We start from the raw sequence: 22805 nt of genomic DNA, 5'->3' as shown, positions 1-22805 counted from the left end.
CTTCTCAAGTATCCCAGAATTGAAGTGAGATGCTTTTCTTAGTGAAGCTTACTTATTTTTAACATGGCTTTATTTTATCTCTTTTGGATGAAACATACCCTGAACATAAACTTGTTGGGACTTCTTGTCCTTTTCTCTAGGTCACTGCTTAGATTTTTTTTTAGTTTCCAAGTTCAGGCATCTCTTAGGTTATAGAGAATTAGCCATCAATTTTTCCTTTCTAGGTAAAAGGAATAGGAGGTTAGTCCTTAAATGTCTTCCAGCAGCCACTTGATTTTTCTCAGTAGTATCATATTTTTTCCCTTAGTTTTTGGTCTTTATTTGCCTACAGAATTTTTCCCTCTAACAATTTCTCCCACTTTTCACTTACTATGGAAGTGGTTCATGCTAATAAGAAAAGGTAAATTCTCCCAAGGTTACGAAGTACAGTAAAAGTAGCAATATCAACTGGTGTGGGCTAAATTGTTCAGTAAGAGTCACTTTTTCTGCACTGCCTTTGGCTCCATCAGTGCATTCAGAGAAAAGTGAGTTCTGAAGTCAATTTCCTGGACAGATTTGGCAGGGAGCTATATCTGAAACTGAGGAAAGAGTGGGCTATTTGGGGCTTGAATTATTGAGATAACTGAGTCATGCAACCACTTTATTTCCCACGTTTAGACAAAACCTTATATATCATCTGATTTTCTTCAAAGGTGTACATTGTAAAAATAATTTCCCTAAATGACTCACCTACTCTTCCAGACTCAAATCCTATAATTTGATTTCCCTTATTCCAGTATACCTGCCTATCATTCTCCCAGGCACTTGAGGTTGAAGTTCTTGAAAAGTGCTTAAGTCCCAGTGGGGCTTTATGGTGACAGTTTCTTAATATGCTTTGGTAACAAAACATTCAAAGTTTTGAAACCAAAGCCCCATTTCTTTGGGTTTCTTTTTGTTTTACACATGCCATTAAGAAAGAGAATATGTTGGACAGATCAAACTTACTGTGTCAGTATTCCTTTCATTTACTACTGGTCTAGTATGTATATATTGGAGTCTGTTTAATAATATTATTCATTATTTATCCTTTTCTTTCATAGAGAAAAAAAGTTTTCTTCATAATTGTGTTGATTTAACTTGCAGATAAAAGGCCAGATTTTTAAATCTCTTTCATACTACCAGCTTGATAAAATTTGAAATCTTTATTATCCTTTTGGTTTTTTTGTTTGTTTGTTTTCAATACTCCCCTGCTTCTCAAGTATTCCCCAGTGGTGCCTCAGGTTTACCACCCATACCTGTCTTTCCTCTATCCTGGATCACATCAGTATTTCCTCCTCTGCCACATGTCCTGTCTATCTTCCTTTGAACTTTATGATCAGGTTCCCAAATGAGAACCTACCTTAAAAATGAGATTTGAAGGATGAGAATAATTTTATCTCTTACCCCTCTTCTTCTACCAGGAGTTTCTGGATTTTAACAAGGGACAAATGAAAGTAAAATGCATTTACCTGAGGAAGGAATGATAGCTGGAATTCCAGGCCCTATGCAGGCCAATTAAGTTCACAGCAGGAATGAGGGTATGGAGAAGCAAGAGAAGAGTATGAGCATTTCTCTCATAAAGTACATAGTGGTTTGTTGGGCACAAATATGTGCCTGACCCTTGAGACAATGACTCGTAGGGTGATTCTAATCTACTCAGTTGACTCTAAGAGATGAACTTTCACAATAAAAACAACTTTCCTGTAGAAAGCCAGGAACAGAGAGCATTTTTTTTTTTTTTTTTGCTGTATTGATACATTGAATTCCATTCCTGCAATTCCTTTTACCAACAACTCCAGTTTAAAATGCCTATGTCATTCCAGTCTAGTTAGATTTGTATCAAGCTGAGCACTCCAGTGCAGCTGTGGGTTGATGTCCCAAGTCATGGAAGACTAAGCTGTTTACCTGCCTGCCTGCCAGGAAGAGCAATTGTTATTTTTTAGCTCCCTCCTGCACTCGGTAATAACTGTCCACTATATTACCAATTTATTTGATCATTTTAAAAAGCATCCTCATAGATTTCAAATGAAAAAAACTATATCCTCAATTTTGGCATTGATGTCATGTCCGTGTTGTTGTGTTGTTGTTGATGGGTGTTTGCTTTTGTTTTGTTTTGCTGTGTTTTCTTATTTTCAGAATTTTGTTCTTAGATTGCAAGAGTGACCTCTAGTGTGAAACATCTGTATAGTTATAATATCAAGCTCCAGGGCCTCTTATCCATATTTAATTTCCATAGGCATTAATGTTATACAAAATAGACCTCCCCACATATGACAAACTGTCATCAAAAAATAAAAACCCTGTTAGGTTTCTTCTTATTGTCATCTATTTTATTCCCAAACTTTGGCTTCCAAAGGACACTTGCATTCTGGGGATTATGAAATGGCAAGGACACTTCTAGAAATACCCTTGCAAGTAACTGGAAGTACATTATGACTTTCTTTATGAGTTGGATGTATTTGACTGAAAAAATTGTTTTGCAGGTCTCTTGTTGCCGCTGGCAATCCTGTTGTGAATAATTAGCTGGTGAACTCACCTGTTCTCTTTCTTTTCCAGAGGAAGGAAGTGTTTTCTTTACCACCACAGTGGGTAGATACAAGTCATAAAGAACATACTGTACTGTTCATGAGGAAAATTAGACTTAAGCATATTCCCAGCCTTCACACAAGGTCAACCAGAAAACTTGCAGTATGGTCAATGCATTTCTTATTCCCCACACAAGGTTAAACAGAAGGTTTACCTGCCTTTCAAGGGCTAATTCCCCTTGCAATAAAAATAACAATCTCTCACGTGGGCACTGTGGTTTAAAACTTAAAAAGCACTTTCATTTGTATAACTGTGCTTACTCCTCTCACCATCTTTAGGAAGTAGGTATTATTTATCCCAATTTAGTGATGAAAAATTTGAAGACCAGTGAGATTAAATGACATGTCCAAGATCAAACACAGTTAATAAATAGTAGAGTCATAAGTCTTAGAACTCCAAACTTAGTGTACTTTTTCTCACAGCTGCTTCATAGTCTAACAGTCAGACTTTCCCAAAATAATGTATATATTTTTAAATAACATACATACAAATTTTTATGAGACTTGAGAAGAGAAAATGATGATCTAGTTGTAAGGACCAGGGAAGATTTTTATGGCGGAAGTTATATATAGTTTAGTCTTTAACAGAAAGAATGTGAAAAGATGAGAAAAAAACATTTCAAATTAAGTAAAATCAAGGCAATGAGAAAGTATGGAACATATACAAGAATTAAAAAGTAGTTTACATTTTCTAAGTTGTCAGAAGGTAGCAGAAAATAAGGTTAAAAAAGAAAGTTGAGATCAGGACATGAAAGCCCTCTAAATCTAGAACAGGGCTTCTCAACTTCAACACTTACTGACAGTTGGCCCCACAGAATTCTTTACCATGGGGCCTGCCTGTCCTGTGTGTTGCAGGATGTTTAACAGGCACCCCTGTCCTCTACCCACTAGATGCCAATAACACTCCCTCCCCCAGTTGTGACAACCAAAAATGTCTCCAGAAACTGCCAAATGTCCCCATCTGGGGTAACCCCCCCATTGAGAACCACTTTTATTGGTATATTTATAATACCAAATAAAGCCATTTTAGATTTTGAAGCAAAGAAATGTCATGACTAAATCTATGGTTAGGGGCGAAAAACATGCAAAAGTCTATAAGACAAACTGGAAGCGGGAAGAGATTGGAGGCAGAAAGGTTGGGCCAGAAGATACGGTAGGACCAGAGGTAGCAGATGTTTGGAAAAAGCATTCAGCTTGTAAGCAGAGCATTTGGATTATGCTGCAGGCTCTGCCAACAGTTTGCTTGAAATGTGTTCTTAGACAAATCATTGACCTTTGTGCCCTCCATTTCTCATCTGCAGAGGGAGAAAGACATGATGATCTCAAAGTCCCCTTCTAGCTCCACGTACTGTGAGTCTCTTAAAGATAGATATGCAAATGTTGTCACTAACCACATCCAGTCTTCTCCATGTGTCTTTCAAAAGAATCTTTGTGGTACCAAATGTATATCTAAATTCACTGGGTAAAGATAAACAGTATGACCTCACTTTTCAGATTAAGTTGGGTGAAAAGACAAGTCAGAAATTTAAAAAAAAAAAATCTGAATTAGGAAGTGAATTGGGAAGTACCTGGCACATAGGGATTGAAGTATTGATAGGTGAGGTGTTTTAAAATCTAGTTTCTTAATTTAGCATTTGCTGAAAGCATACTAGAGCAAGACATGGTGCTGGGTTTTGCAGGGGTTAAAAAGGTGAATTATTATGGAGCCTGCCAAGAAGCTTGCAATACAATAAGGGAGGTTGGCAATATATACAACTATAATATAGAGCATAATATAGTATATTCAAGACAAACTGCGCAAGTCTCATGCCCATCAACAGGATGATTTTCAAATTGTTAAATAGTGTGGACTACACTTTAATCCCAGGCTTAAAAATCAACCTAGTACAGCCACTATGGAGAACAGTGTGGAGATTCCTTAAAAACTGGAAATAGAACTGCCTTATGATCCAGCAATCCCACTGCTGGGCATACACACTGAGGAAACCAGAAGGGAAAGAGACACATGTACCCCAATGTTCATCGCAGCACTGTTTATAATAGCCAGGACATGGAAGCAACCTAGATGTCCATCAGCAGATGAATGGATAAGAAAGCTGTGGTACATATACACAATGGAGTATTACTCAGCCATTAAAAAGAATACATTTGAATCAGTTCTAATGAGGTGGATGAAACTGGAGCCTATTATACAGAGTGAAGTAAGCCAGAAGGAAAAACATAAATACAGTATACTAACGATATATATGGAATTTAGAAAGATGGTAACAATAACTCTGTATACGAGACAGCAAAAGAGACACTGATGTATAGAACAGTCTTATGGACTCTGTGGGAGAGGGAGAGGGTGGGAAGATTTGGGAGAATGGCATTGAAACGTGTAAAATATCATGTAGGGAAACGAGTTGCCAGTCCAGGTTCGATGCGATGCTGGATGCTTGGGGCTGGTGCACTGGACGGCCCAGAGGGATGGTATGGGGAGGGAGGAGGGAGGAGGGTTCGGGATGGGGAACACATGTATACCTGTATGGATTCATTATGATATTTGGCAAAACTAATACAATTATGTAAAGTTTAAAAAAATAAAATAAAATAAAAATACAGCATCGGAAAAAAAAAATATTTCCTAAAAAAAAAAAAAAAAAAATCAACCAGCTTTTAGAGATACAAACTACTTTTTCATTGCATCTAAAAAATGTAAGAAAAAAAATACATAGCAAACAAACACCTGTCAACTTCATTTTGCTTGAGTAATACATAATTTAATTGTAATTATTCCACACATAGGCTTACCTCATGTGCCAGTGGAGCCTTATCAAATTGATGAGAATGTTTTGAAACTAGCAGATTATTTACATGTAAACAGTTGTTTTAAATAATTTGAAATCACTCTCTTTTTAAAAGATTTTGATGCATTAAATATCCTTCTTAAAATCTTATCTATACCATTTTGTTTCTTACTTTAGCAATCTTTGTTCTAAATTAGCTGAGTATTTTAATGTTAGGGTGTTAGTATGTGCCATGCAACTAAGAGAATATTTTATATGAACACTTTTCCTGCTGAGCTATTTTCTATTATTACTTTCTTGTCCTCTATTCAGGCTATTAGCAGAGATATGTATGTAGCAGATGTATTACTTTGGTTAATAGGTCCTATTTGAGATCATTTTTGAGGTACAAACACACTTATGTGCATGCATACACATAATGAGAGGAACATGGTGGAGACGAGTGTAATTAACTTGGAAAAAAATGCCACATCATAGATAGGAAATACAGAGATCATAGTAAATATATCTATGTAAATGGGTATATGTGTGTGAATACGTGTGTATATGTATGTCTAGGCCAAAAAGAAAAATATATAGACAACCGGAAACTATTCAGGAATTAGTTACACCTTTTGAATGCTTTATTTTCCTTCCTTTTACCTGCTAAGTTACTGGATTGCTTTTCTTTCCTTATTTAGTAATATGTAAACAGGCAGAGAATGGAATTAGCAGCCAAGTCAGTTTGGCTCCTTTAGCTATCTCTGGGAGTGTGGGGGGGACTATGAAGAGAAGTTTGAACTGTTACACAAAACATGGTTTCTTATCATTCTTGGATTTCAAATAAACTCTGTTTTCCCTGTTGTCTCTTTGTAGATAACCATGGGTAATTAGGTTCAGGTAATTTTGACCTTTGAAAGACAACATCTAGGATGATGTATATAGATCTTATAACGCATACAGGAAGAGGGAGGCTAAACAAAAGAAAATGTGAAATATAAAGTATAAAAAGAGAAAGCAAGAATGTTCTAAGGAAAGACTCATGAAGAGAAAGAAGCTGTTAAGAACAAGATGCTGTTCTTGAATGTATATTCAAGGTAACAATATAAACACAGAAAGGACATTATGCACTGAACTTGGGATTGCTAAAACTAGTCATTTGTAGATAAGAAAAGAAAGGTTTAGGGTAGATATTAAGGATACGGAAACAAAAGGAAATGCAACTGGGAATAGACTATTAAAGGAAAACCTAGATGTTGTAGTTGTTTCTGATACTAAAAAAGTGATAATAGTAAAAAGGAAAACATGGTCCAGTGCACAATCTGCTGAAAGAGAAAACTAAAACAATAAATTTAATTAAAACAAGCACACCTTTCTTTTCTGTATGTAATCTTCTCTATCCTTCAACCAGGGATATTCTAGTCAGAAAAGCAATTCACACCTTCTTGTGTGCCTAATTCTATGCAAGCTACTAAAGTGGATAGGGAAAAAGAGATCCAGTTCTCTATACTCAAGGAGTTCAATGTCTGTCCTCTAGGGAAAATCATATGCAGAAAATCTAGATATTCATTGAGTGGTTGTGATGATAAATACAAGGAATAGAGATGATAAGATTATTGGGTTTTTTACATGACCATATGGTCATTTTCAGCTTGGGTATTTCTTCCAAAAGATGTATCCCTGTTTCCTCTGTTTACAGGCCACCTTGGTGGCACTAATGGTAAAGAACTCACCTCCCAGTGCAGTAGACTCAAGAGATGTGGGTTCAATCTCTGGGTCAGGAAGATCCCCTGGAGTAGGAAATGCAACCCACTCCAGTATTCTTGCCTAAAAAACTCCATGGGCAGTGGAACCTGGAGGACTACAGTCCATGGGGTTGCAAAGAGCTAGACACGACTGAGCATTGTGTGTACAGAGACATTTACTGGCAGTGTGATCTTGGTCTTTTCCTACCCCACTTCTAGCTGGCAAATTGGACACCATTCTTCAGTCAAAACTGACAAGACTTTTTGCAAATAGATAGGCTGCTCCTTTCATCAGATGGCCATGAATGTTGGTATTGCAGAGGGGCAGTCCATGTGCATAAGGTATAATTCACATTAACCAGTTTCCTGCCCAGGTGCACTGGGAAAGATGATTTCCTTCATATTCTGTGTTGGATGGTTAAGGAAAATTATCTTTGTGTATCTGCTTAACTTGAGAGCTGGTTGTTTTCAACCAGGTCTTGATTACAAGGAGTAAGTGAAAGAGGGGGTAGGGAATGGGCCAGGGTGCAATGATATTGAGATATCCCTGTCGGCTCCAGTCAAGTAGAAAAGAGGCTATGACAGAAACAATTGGCTTTGAGATTTTTTTCCCAACTAGGTCACTCCTGGCCTACTGCTTGTATAATATTCACATTGTGGGAAATATGGGGTGGCGTAAAACATGATCCTAATCTAGCAAGCATGTGAACAGTTCAGAATATTGAACAGAAACAGGTGAGAGGAAATCTACCAATCTAAGAAGGCCATAAAACTCTTTGATAAAGAGTTCTTAGATATTTGAAGGCAGAGACTGACCATGTATTATTTAATTTTGTATCCTCTCAACTTCAAGGAAAAAGACCTTGCCCGTAGTAGGCACTTGTTGTTTGTTGAAATGAAGTGGCATACTTGTGCAAGAAACCATAGAAGGTATGAAAATTCAAAATCTAAGGAGACCATTGTTTCCAGAAGCCTACTTACAAGATACTTATAAAGCAATTAATAGTGTAGTTGGAATGTTGCAGTGTATGACAGTACTGAGAGAATAGGGAACTTTGATTATTTCTTTTTAAATTTTGTGCACTACTGAATTTTATAAGCCTTTATTATGTTATACTAAAAAATCACAGGTTTATAGAGCATTTATAAAGGAAAGGGCAGGGAAAGGAAATGGAAAGAAGATAGGGCTAGCTCCAGAGGGCAGAAAGAGTGCGGATAATTGAGGGGACAGGAAAGTTCCCTGTGTATTTGGGAAAGAATTTTACAGGAGGAAAAGATTGTGAGTAGCTCGTTTGAAGACTTTGAGTCAATATATGAGAAGAGAGGAATTTTAGAAAGGTCTGCTATGTTAAGCAAATGTTGTATTGGCCTATTCTTTGAGAAAATTTACTGAAGATGTGCATTAATTTTCAAAAGAAAAATGCACATTATGTGGAAGAGTATGGGGAACTCTCTTCTTTAGCATTACCCCATATTAGCAAATTATCATGGATTATTTAATCCCGTGGACAGAGGAGCCTGGTGGGTTGCTGTCCATAGGGTCACAAAGAGATATGCGACTTAGCATATGAAGCGACTTAGCATGCATTGGAGAAGGAAATGGCAACCCACTCCAGTGTTCTTGCCTGGAGAATCCCAGGGATGGAGGAGCCTGGTGGGCTGCTGTCTATGGGGTTGCACATAGTCAGACACGACTGAAGCGACTTAGCAGCAGCAGCATTTTATTTAAAAAAAAGTCAATTGTTTCACTTTGGAAGGTACACAGAGTTTGTAGTGGAAAGTAACAGTGGCAAAGAGTTATTTAAGCTACCAAGTCTGAGTGGCTAGGAGCAGTGTAGGATACCATTGGGATGGAATGGGGAATCCATCTCCTGCAGGGTGGTTGGCTCATTGTTGTTGCAAGAGAAACAAAGTGAGAACCCAGAACTGGGAATTATATGGCTTAAGGAATGGGGATAAATCATTGGCAGATTCATGAAATCCCCAAAATATACTTCACTGACTTTCAGAATTTCATTCATGTTATTCTTGTTGTTTCATTTTAATCATCATACCTTTCAGCAAAGGTATAAATAGATGACTTCTTGTGTATTATGATATTGTTAACTGTAATAATTAGCTTCAAAAGTCTTTATTTTCTGTTGTTCATGCATCCTCTGTCTAAAGAATAGAAAATTTATTTGAATTTATTAAATGAATGGGACGTAATTGTTCTGTTCTCCCTTTCTGGATTCATTGAACCAATTCTCTTTTCCCTTTTGAAATATATGGATACGGGCAGAGAAAGATTCAAACACAGAACAATTCAAGATAAAATCCAAAACAAAAAGTGATGGTTGCCCTCTTTTACTGGTATTGCCTGACACAGCACATTGGCTAATTTTCACAGGCATATAATCGTTGAAGTTTCCTCTCATTTTGTTGTTGATCATGCCTTGATGGAACAAGGACGGATTATGTGTGTTCCTCTTCCCTTTCCATTGTTCCCTTCTCCCACTTCAAGAGAGTTGGGGAAAGAAAGGAAAAACTTGAACTGCAGGGCATTTGATTATTATTCCAAAATGGATTTTTGATGGCTTACAAGGATATATTTAATGCCATAAAAGAAAAATTTAAAAATAAGAAAAAAGTTGGAACTTGAGCTAAGATATTGAGAATCAAGCAAGTACAGTTGGGCACAACTGTATGACTTGCACTATGCTGATCTCTCTATGGAAATGAAAGTGAAATATAAGATTTGGTTTCCACTTTTAAATACTATAACATTTAATTGGAAAATGAGACAAACGTCTAGGAAAAGGCAGTGTGGATGAGCAGTTAGCATCTTTGGCTGTGGAGCTAAACTATGGTTTTACATCTTTCTCACTTACAATATCTGTGGCTTTGAATAAGATATTTAACTTCTCTCTGCTCTGTTTGCTCATTTGTAAACTGAGAATATTAATACCTTACTCACTGAGTGTCTTTGGTGATTAATTTAGAACAACTTAGTCACTTAACTCGGAGAAGGCAAAGGCAACCCACTCCAGTACTCTTGCCTGGAAAATCCCATGGGCAGAGGAGCCTGGTAGGCTGTAGTCCATGGAGTTGCTAAGAGTCGGGCACGACTGAGCGACTTCACTTTCACTTTTCACTTTCATGCATTGGAGAAGGAAATGGCAACCCACTCCAGTGTTCTTGCCTGGAGAATCCCAGGGACGGGGGAGCCTGGTGGGCTGCCATCTATGGGGTTGCACAGAGTCGGACACGATGGAAGTGATTTAGCAGCAGCAGTCACTTAGCTTATTTTTGTTGTATTAATTTGTGAAGTGGAACACAGCTACATGTTTAACTCCCTATGAACATATGAAAATGGATTAGAGAAAAAGAGATAAGTCAGTGTGTACTTAGAGTAGTCAGGGCTGGTTTCATGGTATAGATTACACTTGAGCTAGACCTTGAAGGGTGAGGCTTTAAATAGGCAAAAGAGGAAAGAGGAACGTAGAGGCATGTCAATCAAGTAGGCAGCAAAACAGAGTATAATGAATGGCAGGACTAGGGGAATTTGTTGTCAAAGGACATCAATAGTCCAAAAGAACCCTTGTGGGACTTCAGAAAATCAATACTGTGACAGGAATCTGATCAGAAATCTGTGGATATCTTCAGGTTTCATTTTCACAACTGGCATTAAACTTTGATATTTCCATTTTCTGAAGTATTAAAGGATCCTTGTGGGATTATTTTTAACATCAATTCTGGAGTCACAGCCCGCAAACAACCAGCAAGTCTTATCAAAGTGAATGCCACCTATGTTAAATCTAGAGCCACATTTTATCTTTTGTTGAAGACTTTTTAAAACTTTGCACAACCATATTTTAAATCACACTATTATGCCCAGAAAACAGATCAGCATTTTCCTCAGTAACACGTAATACCTGGATCAGTCTTCAGACACACAGTAAGAATTACTATGGTTGTATTGACGCATTTCTCCTCTGAACTGGTATAGCAGAATTTGACTAGCCAGTAAGTCCTAGTACCAGAAGTTGTGATCTTATCAGTAAGGGATTCAGAAGTACTATTGATGAAGCAGAAGGGGAGAAAGTGAAAAAGATTTGCTTCCAATCAGATATTCTCAAATGACAAAGGTTACTCCCTTTAGAGAAAGAATGGTTACCCTGTGTTTTTACTATTCTCTTGCCTGGTTCCTAGAATAGACATAACATTATAAACCTTAATATTTAATTCTATATAGTTGGAAATCAAGTAAATAACTTTGAAACAAATGAAAATAGCTTTAAATATGAATCTCACATGGATTTAAATCATTTTAGATTGATTACACAGGTTGGCTACTCTACAAATCTACATTTCTAGATCAATAAGGGAATTTTTTAAAATGAAGTCATTTAATATTAAAGTATTAAAAGTTGTCTGTTTATTCTTCCACCTAACAAATTACCAAGAATCATGTGCATTTAATTTTGAACTATTAATTCAATCCAAATGAATTCTTTTGCAACTATATATACACTTGCATACACGCACACAGAGTATTTGCTTACTTCAACTCTCTCGACATCTCAATTTGCTGAGTACAAATTGGACTTGCTAGTGGAGTGAGTTAATACCCAAGGTCTTTGTCTTTTCCCATAGGGAACTTTTTAAAAATCCCTTTGTCAAGCCAAGATATGGAAAGCACTGGGTCAAGGAAAGCAGAGCCATAAGCCAAGATCAGCAGAGCCAACATAAGCAACTAAGGGCCAGTGGGACAGAGAGGAACTAGGGTTCAAGGCAAGGTAGTGTTCACAGGCAGGAAACTCATTCTGCAATAAACAGTCAGAGGTTGGGGAGATACACAGGAACTAGGGCTCCAGGCACAGCAGGCAGGCAGACTCAGACATGAAACCAGGGCTGAGAGACCTTGGAGATAAAGCTAAAATTTACCCAGGGCAGAGGGACTCACATCTTCTTCCTTTTACTGAAAGAACTAATGACTGCTACTTCAGAGCTTGCACTCCAATGCGAGAAATTCTTCCCACCTGAAAAATCCTAACACCCACCATTGTAGGCCAGCTTCTTGAAATATAGGAACGTCAGATCTGAAAAGGTCCTTGGAAATTCTCTTAGCTGATTATCATTTTTTAGAAGAAGAAATGGAGGCTATTTGAAGAATGAACTTATAAAAAAAAAATTACAGAAACTTAGTGAGAAGACGAGGCTTATAACTTCAGTGTCCTGACCCCAATACTCTTCCCATGCTGTGTTTCTACCTTGCCTACAACTTGTGCCCTTGAATCAGAAATATGAATGAGAAAAGTATCTTCAGACACTGAGCCAAACAAGCCCTGTTCTAAGGGGATGAAAAAGGTAAATAAGGTTTATGGGCATGCTACATAGTCACAAAGGGAGTTATGTTTATTGATCCTTGATGAAATTCAGTAAAAGAAATTTCTATTGGGATTGAGGCTACTTGATGAGACGGCTTGGTAAATCCTGTAACTCTAAACATTTCCTTTTCCACTGGACTTTATGTCACTTATCCCTAAGAGCCAATTATTGACCAAAGCAACCTCATTGGTTATACTTTTATTCATGAAAACAGTCTCATCTTTGAGTCCTGCTGCTATGCCATTTGTCTTTAGTATAGACAAATAGCTGTGGGCATCACCTCTAAAAAGATTTCCTTTATATGCATTGTAAAACAAAAAACAGTAGTAAGTTTCTCTCTCTCTCTCTCTCTCTCTCTCTCTCACGCACACATTTTTCACCATTTCCAAATAATTAGTATAAAGGTACTCAAGGATTTTCTCCTAGTCTTTTGCCTTCCCCAGTCAATTGTCAATTAGCTTTGGTATCCACTTTCTTTTCTCACAAAATCTTAATCTCTTCAGTTTCCACCAGCTGGGACAACCATCTCCTCTCTCTCTCTCATCAATTTTTCATCTCCTATTGAATCTTACTGGAAGAAATACATTTTTTTTTCCTGCCTTTAGCTTCATAATAGCTTGCTCTCAACTATAATTTATAATTAATTCCAGTGGTTGTATCAACTCATTAAGAAAATGATGGCAAGAGGGTTCTTCTTTAGAAAAATGTGGGGGAATAGTTGCACAAAACTACTCTGGCTGCTTTTTCTTCCAGATATATAGAAATGGGAAGGCAACATTTTCTCTAATAGATTGAACATTGTATTAACATATTAGAAGACATGGATTATTTTTTCATTATCGAAGCTGGACATTATTTTACCTCAGGAAATTCAGTTTATTTCTGTCCAATCCATTCGCTTTGAGACTGTAGATCACAGTGAAATCAAGAACCCTGGTGCTTTCATCAATATAGTTTGGGCTACAAATGGTTACTTAGCCTATTAGATGATTGATAGGAAAGACCAGTGTGAGCAATGAAGAACTATCTTGTGATTCAACCACACCTGAGCTGTTTTGTGTGTGTATGTATGTGTGTGTAATTTTCCAAAGTGGAGGGATATGTTTTAATTCAACTCAAGAAAATCACATCCCTAGATAGGTGGCTCTCAATTTTTTTTTTTTTAGATTTTTTAATATAAATTTATTTATTTTAAACTTTTTTTTTTTAACACACTGGACAGATGACATTCAATATCAGGCACTCTTAATGGGGATTCCCCATATGCAAGTTATGACTCCATTCTTTCTCTTTCACTCAAGAAAAGGCATATTTAAATTCATAGAAGTGTGACATTAATATAATGATAACTTCAGCTCTGCTATAAGTTGTTGAGGAAATAATTTACAAACTTCAGTGTATTTTAGAACAAACTTCTTAAAATGTGTCTCACAAGTGAAAGAACAGGACACATACCCCTATGTTTTTTGTGTCTTAACATTAATCAATGTTACTGTTACAAGCATGTGACTGGAGCATGTGATCAGGACACTCAGCACCTCATGTGCAAATAAGTAAAAGGAGTGTGCCCTAATTACGCACTCTCCTGAAGGAATAAAGCTCTTGAAAGTTGAAGCTACAAGCTTAAGTACATAAAGCACAGCAGGAAGGTGAGTGGCTTTTACAATGGCATCACAAATATCCCCTCCTCCTTTCATCTCATCTTGTAAAGGTCAAATCTAAGTGTGAGCCCAGGGAAGAAAGGAGAACTTTCATTTATGTTAGCAGTAACAGGAATAGAAATTTTAGCTTTAACTCCTTGGTTGAAAGTAAAATTAACTTCATCATTCAGGCCTAAGATATATTGCTTGTAGGTTTTGGTGGTGGAACTTTATACAACTAGTTAATAGGATAGACTGATGTGGTAAAGAATCATCTCTGGTTCTAAACGCAGAGAAATGCTGGTCAAAATAAAACAAAGATTGTACATGCTTAGCTCAGCATGATAGCAAGTAGGGGAAATTTCTAATCTTTAGGAATGAAAAGGGAACTCAAACCCAGAGAAGGGAGCATCAACTAAACCTAAATACCGCCTAAGGATATCAGGATCAGATAAGCACCTTAAAAGTCTAAGGGCTTGAGCTCAGGGTCAGGCCATAGAACCACATATCTGTGTGAAGAGTGGATCTAGAACTGAAATCCCAGCAAAAATCTCGATGTTTGAATGATCTATGAAGCCTGAAACTCTAGTTCCTGAAACAAGAACTAGAAAACTCCGCACATTGATCTAGGAAAGTGGCCAGGAAATTTACATTCTGTCCAGGGTCATGGCCATGAATGAAGAGACACTCCAGAGAAATCGGAACTCTAAACTAGTACCAAACATAGATGTGGACTTTAAATTCACACAACCCACATGTGGTGGAAACCCCCAAGCTAAGAAATTAACAGAAACACTGTTTCCAAACCAGTGAAACTTGTAAGAACTTGGCAGAGGCAAACTTGGAACCACTCTGAGGGAATGCCTCCACAGCCCTCACCACCCAGGGCTCCCAAAGAAAACAATCCTTACTGTAGATGCAAATACAGTAACAAAATTACAAACCTCACAAGAAAATTAACCACCATATGTGTGTTTCCACTGGCACAGATAGAAAATATTGCATCCCAAGAAATTGAGATAATAGGGCAATTTAAAAGAGACAGTAAAAGAGGTTTGTTGAAATTGTTTAAAGAGAAAAACAAAGAATGAAGAACAACTGTGTGGAAAAAGTAGAGCCTTGCTGGTTATCTGTGGCCTTTATAAAATCTATAGTCCATCACAGGATGGGGGGAAGGGCAGATCTCAACAAAGAAACTGAAAATCAAATGTTCGCCCTTGAGAAATTCTTAGAAAATCCAGGAACAGGGGGAGATTAAGATGTGTGGCCAAAATTAAATAGATACTATTCCACTCTTAACTGCAATTCTCTCACAATAGATAATTCAGCCTCTGGTTCTTTTAAAGTTGTCCCAGAGCAATTATATGGATTTGAAATGCAAAACAGAATCTCTTCGGGCTAGCAAGAGACTCTGGCATAGACAATTCAGTGATTAGAGTGCTGACTTTAGTTTTGAAAACAAAAAGATTGAGATCTCTTAGAACATGAATACGGCTTGCATTGTATTTAATTTATTTAATACTATGTATTGTCCTTCACCTCTTCCTCTTTCTATTCACAGATGTAAACTTCCTGAGAACATAGATTTTTTAAACTTTTAACAGCTTTATTTAGCTGAATTTTACATATCATACAATTCACCCATGTATCACTCATTGGCTCTTAGTAAACTTATACATTTGTGTAGCCATCATCACACTGCAACTTTAAAACACTGCCATCATTTCCTAAGAGTTTCTTCCTTTGGGTTTTAAGTCAAACCCTGACCCCAGCCATAAGTGATTACTGATGTGCTTCGGTTTTTATAGTCATGTGTTCTCTAAAAATTTAATATAAGTGGAATCATACAATATATAGTCTTTTGTATCTGGCTTCTTTCACTCAGGCTAATGATTTTGAATTTTATTCATATTGTGGGATGTATCAATAGCCATCCACATGTTGATCGAAATTTGAGTTGTTTTGGGCTTTTACAAATAAAGCTGTTATAGGGAGGTGGTTTGAGATAATAATGTAGGAAAATCCTGAATTCATCTCCTCTCACAGGCACATTGAATCTACAGCTACATATGGAATAGTTTTCTCTGAAAAAGTTGTGAAAGCTAACTAAGGAACTCCTTTATGTTTCACAAATGAGAAAAAGGCAGGCAGGAGAGGCTGAGATACAAACTGACCATAAATTCTGGTCCAAGTGTGACAACTCACAGTAGGGAAGAGAGCTCACCAACCTGCGGCTTCTTCCCAAAGAGTGACGGATTCATGCCCTGCATCAGTCACCACAACTTAAGGTCTTAAGACCTGAACCTAAGAGATGAATCCCCATAACATCTGACTTTGAAAACCAACAGGGCTTATGTCCCCGAGACCCAAAAGGCTGTAGCAAACTGAGAAGCAGCTCTTAAAGCACTCATATGCAGACTCACTCACCCCAGGGCCTAGCAGAGATGCAGCTTTTGAAAAGCATCCAGCCTTTATGTGAGATTTATTTGTTAATCTTAAAGCACCAGTGTTATAGGGACAGAGGCAGTAGGGTGCCATTCTTACACTCTCTTTTCCTGCTAAAGCTGAAATGCACTATCTTTTTTTTTTTTTTTTTCCTTTTCTCAGTGGGTACCATCTTTTCACTTTCCTTCTGCCTGCTCCAGAATACCAGTGTCTCCCAGAGGGGAGCTTCCAGTGGATACCTCTACATCACCTGGCTCTGGGGGTCAGTGGGGCTTACACTTGAACATCCCAAAGGGCTGTAACCAATAGAGAAAGAACTCTTAAACAGCTACCACTCTCAGGGCATAAGAAGACACAATAGACCCAGGAATTCAATCTTTCCATGAAAGAGGCCTGTTAGTTTATCATCATGGCTGCAGTCTGAGGAGCAGCCTTCTAATTAAAAACACCTAAAGACTGACTACAAACCTTGCCAGAGATCTCAGAGGACTAGCACTGTCTTTGCCCTCTCCCTCTTTCACACCCCGGAGCACCAGTATCTTTCAGAGGGGAATTCTTTCTTGTATCTGGTTTCCCAGATTTTACATCTGCTGCTTTGGTTTTTGCAGCTGTTGCCAGGAAATGCCCCTTGATCATCCAATTCTGGGAGTTAGAGAACTTGTGACCCTGAATCCCATGGGACTATAACAATTGAAGAGAGGATTATTGACAGACTACCACCCCCAGAGCATTGCACAGACAACAGACTGGAACACATCCCGTCTTTCAGTGAAAGAGGCATACTTGCTATCCCTGGGGCTTCAGCTTCAGGTTTGGCTCACACCTAAAGGCTCTGGAGGTATTCCCAGGAAATGCAGGCAAGGGAACATCATCTATGTACTCTCCCTCTGCTTCAGTCCAGCTCACTCGTGTCTCCCAGTAAGGAGCTTATAGATTCATCTGGAACCCCAGGTTTCCCCAGCGGACACCACCAGATTGCCTGACTCAGGTGGCTAGCAGGAATTACACTTGTGGATCCACAGGACTGTTATACTTTAAAAGCTGCTACTTGAGAGTTTGAGTTCCAAAAAGCCTGAATCTAAGTGCTAACTATGGTATTCCCCTTTGGGACACTGACAAGACTTGGCACATCCAAAATTACTAGGAGCTATTCAAAATGATGAAGGTGAAAGAGGAGAGTGAAAAACATGGCTTAAAACTCAACATTCAAAAAACTAAGATCATGGCATCTGGTCCCAACACTTCATGGCAAATAGATGGGGAAACAATGAAAAGCACGACAGACTTCATTTTCTTGGTCTCCAAAATCACTGTGGACAGTGACTGCAGCCATGAAATTAAAAGACACTTGCTCCTTGGAAGAAAAGCTTTGACAAACCTACACAGCATATTAATAAATCAGAGACCTCACTTTGCCAACAAAGGTCAAAGCTATGGCTTGACATAGTCAAAGCTATGGTTTTTCCAGCAGTCATGTACTGATGCAGGAGTTGAACCATAAAGAAGGCTGAGCATTGAAGAATTGATGCTTTCAAACTGTGATGTTGGAGAAGACTCTTGAGAGTCCCTTGGACTGCAAGGAGATCAAATCAATCAATCCTAAAGGAAATCAACCCTGAATATTTATTGGAAGGACTGATGCTGAAGCTCTAATACTTTGCCCACCTGATGTGAAGAGCCAACTCATTGGAAAAGACTCTGATGCTGGGAAAGATTGAAGGCAGGAGAAGGGGATGACAGAGGATGAGATAGTTGGATGGCATCACTGATTCAGTGGACATGAGTTTGAGCAAAGTCCAGTAGTTGGTGAAGGACATTGAAGCCTGGCGTGCTGCAGTCCAAGGGGTGGCAGAGTCGGATATGACTGAGCGACTGAGTGACTGAACAACAACAATTAAAAATATAATAGACTGCTTGGACAAGTAAAAGGTTTGAGAAACAAATAAAAACTAGGGCAAGATGAACAAGGTTCATATCCTACATGAGGCCACCACTTCAAGACTGGAAGCAGTGGTTGTTCTATCTAATGCATAGAAATCAACACAAAGGGTGAAGGAAAATAAAGAAACAGAAGAATATGTTTCAAGCAAAAACAAAATAAAATCTCAGAAAAAACCTTAATAAAATGGAGATAAGTAATTTACCTGATAAAGAATTCAAAGTAATGGTCATAAAAATACTCACCAAATTTGGGAGAAGAATTGGTAAGTACAAGATGAGAACTTTAACAAAGAGATAAAGAATGTAAGGAAGTACCAAACAGAAGTCACAGAGCTGAAGTGAAAAATACACTAGAAGGGTTCAATAGCAGACTAGATGAAACAAAGAAAGGATAAGTGACCCTGAATACAAGGCGATAGAGTCATCCAATCAAAGCAGCAAATAGAAAAAGAATTGGGAAAAAGTGAAGATAAGTTTAAGATATTTATGTGATAATATCAAACAGGCTAACATTTTGCATCATAGGGAGTCCCAGAAGAATGAGACAAAAGGCGACAAAAATTATTTGAATAAATAATGACTAAAAATTTCCCTAACTTGGGAAAAATAACACTGATATGAGTATTTGAGTAAAAGTCTTTATATAGACATAGGCTTTCATATGGAGTGGTTGGATCACATACAGATGTTCAAATTGCTAAGAAGCTATAGATTAATTTTGACTTCCTAGAATTTTATATAAATAGAATCACAAAACATGTACCCTTTTGTTTGGCCTCTTTAACTTAGTATAATTGTTTTGAAATTTTGAAACTCATTTGTTGTGGTATTTATCAGTAGTTCATCCTTGATATATATTTTTTGTATGGATGTACCAGAGTATCCTTTCATCTATTCTTTCAAATATTTGGACTGTTTCCAGCTTTTGGCTATCACAAATAAAGCTGTTATGAACATCCATCTCTAAGTCTTTGTATGAACATATGTTGTGTTAACTAGTCTAGACTTAAACTGATAGAGAAATTGCCAGTAATACAGACTGAACCTAAAAGGGAGATATGTCTAAAGCCATTACCTTGTGAATAGCACAAACATTGAGAAAAAGTTATTTTTATGTTGATGGTCTTCAACCTATTGTAAAATCCTTTTTAGATATAAATATGAGTCGATCATCTCTACTAGTAAGGAATACAGTATCATAGGAATGATTTTGAAAACATCTGGAGGCAAAACAATACAGTAGCAAATGGAAATGGTAGATAGGAGTTTGCATATGCACATAAGCCAAATTTTAGAAAAGCCTGGAGAGACTGTTTCAGGTAATTTGCTCAATCAACGCTGAGATCCCTCCCAGGCCTTTTGAGAGAAGAGGTGCCCACAACCTGGCACATATTGATTCTCACTATCTGGCACAAGAGCTGATCATTTTGGGGCTCTCCTCAGAGTATTGTGTATGATAATTGGACTGTTTTCCTCTTTTGGCTGTTAACAGAGGCTTCAGGATATTTGTTCAGCGTTTGAAGAATCTAGGCTGCTGAAACATGTCTCTTGCATTTATTTAACAAAAACCTGTCTGATGGGAGAGTAAAAATATTTCCAGGAGAAATCTCTGCAATAGTCAGCACCCATTATGTAGTATCAAGGAAAGGGCAGATACTGTCATTTTTGATAGATCACTTCAAGGAGGCACCTTTTTGCACATTGCTATAATTTTCTTTTTCTATTAAAATCAAACCAGGCCTGAGTACCCACATGCTGTGCTGAATGCTGTATTTAGTCACTCAGTCATGTCCAACTCTTTGCGAGTCCATGGACTGTAGCCTGCCAGACTCTTCAGTCCAGGGGGATTCTCCAGGCCAGAATACTGGAGTGGGTTGCCATGCCCTCCTCCAGGGGATCTTCCCAACCTAGGGATTGAACCCAGGTATCCCACACTGCAGGTAAACTCTTTACTCTCTGAGCCACCAGGGAAGCTGAAGAATACTAGAGTGGGTAACTTGTCCCTTCTCCAGGGGATCTTCCCACCCAGGATTCGAACTGGGGTCTCCTGCATTGCAGGTGGATACCCACAAAAAAAAGGTATTTTATTTGATATATTCTTTCAACATAGCCCAAAGGAATGACAACTAGAGTTTATTTGTATAAATGTATATTCTGGTAGTTTTAGCAACTAGGATCCTTATAATAATGCATATCATCTCTAGATCTTTTGCTATCTACTGTGACATACTGTAATACCTTCAATTTCATGGAAATGAAGAGCAGTAAGTCATAAAAAAGACCCTATGTTCAGATTTAGAGAAGAAAGGGCCTGCTTGGATGAATCACACCTACTCTAGAATCCAGGAAATATTTATAGACTATGGATAAGAAAAGAGTATTCCCCCTTAAAACTCATAAATAAGAGGACAAGAGATTGACAGGGTCAAATATTAATAAACACTTATCTATCTAATTTGACACATAGGATTATGTCTCAAACTTTACTTGCTGAAAGACCAAGCCTTGGAAGGAAAACACAACCATGATACATTTGGATGGGACTTTCGAATTCACCAAGTATTTTTGTAGAGATAATCTTATCTGAGCCTCCAAAGTATTATTACCACTGTTACTACATATATGAGAAATCAGTTTGTAAAAACTTTGGTAATCTACCCAGGGCCATATAGTGTACTTTTTAATGATAGATCCAAACAAGGATTCAAATCTTGTAGCTATACAAAGCTGTCTTCTATTTTTCACACAAGGTTGTATCACAAAACGTATATTCAAAGCAACAACTAATAATCTTGTTTCAGATTTGTGTTAGACATATATTAACATAAAAGACTATTGATATAAAAGCTTTTGACAATAATTGAATGATCCCAAAAGTCCATGACATGTCATTTTGCTGAGAGAGAAGTTTGCATTATAAAAATCGAAAGAGACATGTATGCCCCAATGTTTATCACAGCACTGTTTATAATAGCCAGGACATGGAAGCAACCTAGATGTCTATCAGCAGATGAATGGATAAGAAAGCTGTGGTACATATTTCTCAGCCATTAAAAAGAATACATTTGAATCAGTTCTAATGAGGTGGATGAAACTGGAGCCTATTATACAGAGTGAAGTAAGCCAGAAAGAAAAACACCAATACAGTATACTAATGCATATATATGGAATTTAGAAAGAAGGTAATGATAACCCTGTATGCGAGACAGCAAAAGAGACACAGATGTATTGAACAGTTTTTTGGACTCTGTGGGAGAGGGCGAGGGCAGGATGATATGGGAGAATGGTATGGAAACATGTAAAATATCACATGTGAAATGAAAAAAAAAAACCATTTTTTCCCTATCATTAAAATTTCTTTGAATAAAAGATGGTAACTGACCTATGTGTCATAGCCAAATTTCCCTATTAGAAATATAATGTCATCACATGTAGTCACATACTGCCCTGTGTAATCCTAAATCATTTTTAAAATAAACCTTAAGAATTTGAATTTCTTTAGAATTATTGATAAAAATTTCTTCAATATTCCTAAAAAATAAAATAAAAAGACAAATATTTGGTAACAGTCACTTATTATGTTTAAGCCCAGCCTATCACCCAGCATCCATATATCTATGAGGTTTTCTCAATTTCCTCTTTGTCACAGTGTAGACACTAACTCCAATTAAAACTGTTTCTTGGTGTAAGTGGTCCTCAAAGCAAGCCATCTGCTAGTCATGATTAAATATAAAGGTTTTCAGAAAGTAATGGTTCTTGGAACATGGAAGTTTTGAATCAATTTAAGAATAGAAAGGAGAAATTGTCCATAGCTCAGAGTGATTGTGGGAACAACTTTACCATGTACTCTTTAAGGAAAAATATTCTTGAAATCGCTTCATCTAATGTTCCAACCAGGGCAAAAATTGCATGCTATAGAGAAAGTGATATATCATGATTTATGAGTTGGGGGATTCCTTTGTCAGGAATGTCGAGATTGTGCTCTCTATACCATTCTTCCCTTACTTATCTACTTTGTAAGAAGAAAATAAAATCAATGCCAGCATAAAATAATTGCTTATACAGTTGATGATACATTTATAATTAAAACATTTTTAGCTATAATCAAAGATTCAAAGTAAAAAGCTACAGTATTGCCTAGAATTATTGAAATACTATCGGTGACACAAAGAGATTGAAGATATGGTTAGACTGAGGTTTTGCTCCATGTACTTTCTATAGATATTTTTGTAATTATAAAATTCTTCTTTGATTTGTAGTATCCAATTTTTCTTAGAATATGCAGTAATCAGA

The 22805-nt window shown here is 37.3% G+C and overlaps 1 protein-coding gene across 1 annotated transcript in view; it reads left to right on the top strand.

The window, feature by feature from the left end:
* IL1RAPL2 (interleukin 1 receptor accessory protein like 2) overlaps positions 1 to 22805 on the top strand; it is a 560200-nt gene that overhangs the window by 489731 nt on the left and 47664 nt on the right. The window lies entirely within an intron of this gene.

The sequence above is a fragment of the Bos mutus genome, chromosome X, assembly GCF_027580195.1.
Source record: "Bos mutus isolate GX-2022 chromosome X, NWIPB_WYAK_1.1, whole genome shotgun sequence".
NCBI lineage: Eukaryota > Metazoa > Chordata > Mammalia > Artiodactyla > Bovidae > Bos > Bos mutus.
The sequence above is the reverse complement of the archived record's forward strand: the minus strand, read 5'-3'. Positions and strand labels throughout refer to the sequence as shown.